The sequence below is a fragment of the Prunus avium genome, chromosome 4 (genome assembly GCF_965620075.1).
Source record: "Prunus avium chromosome 4, drPruAviu1.hap1.1, whole genome shotgun sequence".
Taxonomy (NCBI): Eukaryota; Viridiplantae; Streptophyta; class Magnoliopsida; order Rosales; family Rosaceae; genus Prunus; species Prunus avium.
In genome coordinates, this window is record NC_142287.1 from 4400995 (window position 1) to 4404099 (window position 3105).

Here is a 3105-nt window from a genome sequence, read left to right on the forward strand (position 1 = left end):
GCTTCTTCTCATCATTTGGTTCGAGGTGTGAGGCAATGATAACAGGTAGAGTCTCACTCTCACCTAAATAAGCATATTTAAGGTGTGTTGGCAATTGCTTTAATTCCAACTCCGGTGCCTGCACAATAGAAGGTAAAACCTTATTAGTAGGTGCGGGTAAAGATTCAAATTGGTTTGCATACCTCTTTCCCACTTCTATGTAGCTATCCATGCTGCAAACAAGCTCAAGAAGTAAAGGAGAGATCACAGCCTCTAATCTGTCCACTTCTTCTTTCCTTATGCTTTGTGTGATGCATGCTTCAATAGGCTCCAAATAACTCATTGGCAGTGCTTCTTTCACCATATTATCAATTGCATCAAGCTGGAAAACTTCATGCTCATCACTTGGAAACTTGGAGGCTTCAAACACTTTGAATGCTATTGTCTCATCAAACACGTTCATAGTCAATGTACCCTTCTTCACATCAATAATTGCACCGGCAGTTGCCATGAATGGACGACCAAGAATGAGTGGTAACTGATTGTCATGAATTGGTGCTTCTTCCATTTCCAACACCAAGAAATCAGCTGGCAAAATCAGCTCTTCTACTTTCACCAAAACATCTTCTAGAATGCCCCTAGGGTACCTGATAGTTCTATCTGCCAATTGAATGCTCACAGATGTGGCTTGCAACTCACCAAGGTTAAGTTTCTCATAAACATGATATGGCATAAGGTTAATGGATGCACCAAGATCAAGCAAAGCTTTTTGAAACTTAAAATCACCAACTATACAAGGTATAGAAAATGAACCTGGATCCTTTAGCTTTGGAGGTAGCTTTCTTTGTAAGACTGCACTAACCTCTTCACTTAATGCAACCTGTTCATGCTCTTTGAATCTCCTCTTGTTAGTGCATAGATCCTTCAAAAATTTTGCATATTTTGGAATCTGAGCAATGGCATTGAGCAATGGGATGTTGATTTGCACTTTCTTGAATATTTCCATTATCTCATCCAAACCTTGATCTTTCTTTGACTTTGATAACCTGCTGGGAAAGGGTGCAATAGGCCTAAAAGCATTAGATGAAATTGGAACTTGATTAGCATTAGATGATACCTTAGGGCCTGTGCTCTTTCCAAGAGAATTGAGGGGCTGTTTGGTGGAACCTGTGGGCTGCCCTTGTGGTGGCTGAATGATCTCCACGTTTTCTCCATCTTCTTGCTCTTCATTGGCATCTCCAACCTTATTATCAACTTGTTTACCACTTCTCAAGATGTGCACTGCTTTAACTTGCTCATGATGCCTTGGATTCACCTCCGTTTGGCTTGGAAAAGTTCCGGATGCTCTATTGCTCATGGAGGATGCAATCTGCCCAACTTGCACTTCTAGTTTGTTCACTGCATTTTGAAGATTCTGATTGGTTTGCATCTGTTGCCCCATGAACTTCTTGAACATGTCTTGCAATTCTCCCATTTGATCACCCCTTTGCTCTTGTACTTGTTGGGGAGCTTGCTGGAATTGCCTTTGTTGTATTTGAAATCCTGGGGGAGGTCCTTGAGATTGTTGCACATTTGAATTATTGCTCCACCTGAAATTAGGATGATTTCTCCACCCCGGATTGTATGTGTTTGAGTAAGGATCATTCTGAGGATTCCTTCCTTGAAGGGCATTTGCTTGCTCTAGCATGTGCTTTGCAAAAGATTGGTCTTGAACTTCCTCTTTGCTTCCTAGAGGGCCAGTCACTGCCTGTTGAAGCAAAGAACACATAACATCAAGTTTTGCATTAATCTCATTATTAGTACTTACCTCAGAGACCACAGCTTTCATAGGAGCTCCTCTTCCTTTATTGTAGCTCCATTGTTGAGAGTTGGTACTCAAAGATTCAAAGAGAGTAAAAGCCTCATCTGCTGTTTTGTTCATCAGTCCTTCTCCACTTGTTGCATCTACCATCATCCTTTCGGAATCAAGCAAACCTTCATAGAAAGATTGCATTTGCATCCAACTCTCTATATTGTGGTGTGGGCAAGAACTCATCATCTCCTTGTACCTCTCCCAGCATTCATGAAAAGCTTCTCCTTCTCTTTGTGTGAAACCAAGAATTTCCTTTCTAATCTTGTTAGTCTTTTGAGCTGGAAAGAATTTCTGCAAAAACTTATTAGAAAGCTCATCCCAAGTACGAATTGAAGCATTAGGCAAAGAGTATAACCATGACTTAGCCTTATCTTTTAAACTGAATGGGAATAGCCTCATCTTAATCTGCTCATCATCAAGTCCTTGAATTTTGATTGTAGCACATATTTCAAAGAATTGCTTAACATGCATGTAAGGATCCTCAGTGGTATTACCATAATAAGTTGGAAGAAGATGAATCATACCACTTCTAAGCTCAAACCTGTCAATTGTGAGTTGAGGATAGACGATGCACGAAGGTTGATCAGTGACTTTGGGGATGGAAAATTCACGCAGGGGTTTCCTAGGTTGGACAACAAGCGCACCACCTCCTTCATCATTATTGTTGTTGTTTGGAATCTCTGCCATCTTGCTTGAACCTTCAGATTCGTAGCTCTCAGATTCAGCACTTAAAGAACTATAATTCCTCCTCAAACCAACACGTACAGCAAAAGTTCCTGGTGAAATTGGCTCAGAATCAGATTCGGACATATATGCACACACAAGAAACCAATTAGTGCCTTCAAATGGAGATAACAACTAAAAAGAAAAACAGAATACAGAAATAAAAACCAACGAAAACAAAAACAAAAACACTCAAAGTAATCTAACTATAGCACCATCGTTACCGGTTCCCCGGCAACGGCGCCAAAAACTTGTTGAGCCTATTCCTAACAACTAAAATGAGTTATTAAAAATAGAAACTTCAATTCTCGCAAGTGCACGAACCATTTATAGTATAGCTTATGAAATACGAGGTCGATCCCACGGAGAATGGTAACTTGGTTGCAAGTTAAACTACTTAGAATGATGGAAAAACTGAAAACAAAGAAACAAACTAACTAACAATTGGCAAGGTCTAGGACAGAATCCTAGCACCACACACGCACTCGAATGGGGGGTTTTTGTTGTTTAAATGAAAACAAGAGAATGAAATGGAAGTGCTGGAAGTAAAC

The 3105-nt window shown here is 40.2% G+C and overlaps 1 non-coding gene across 1 annotated transcript; it reads left to right on the forward strand.

The window, feature by feature from the left end:
• The first annotated feature begins 1988 nt into the window (after positions 1 to 1988).
• Positions 1989 to 2095, forward strand: LOC148294713 (small nucleolar RNA R71). Its single transcript, XR_015835560.1, has one exon. It is a non-coding gene; the product is annotated as a small nucleolar RNA R71 (small nucleolar RNA).
• The last annotated feature ends 1010 nt before the right edge of the window (positions 2096 to 3105 follow it).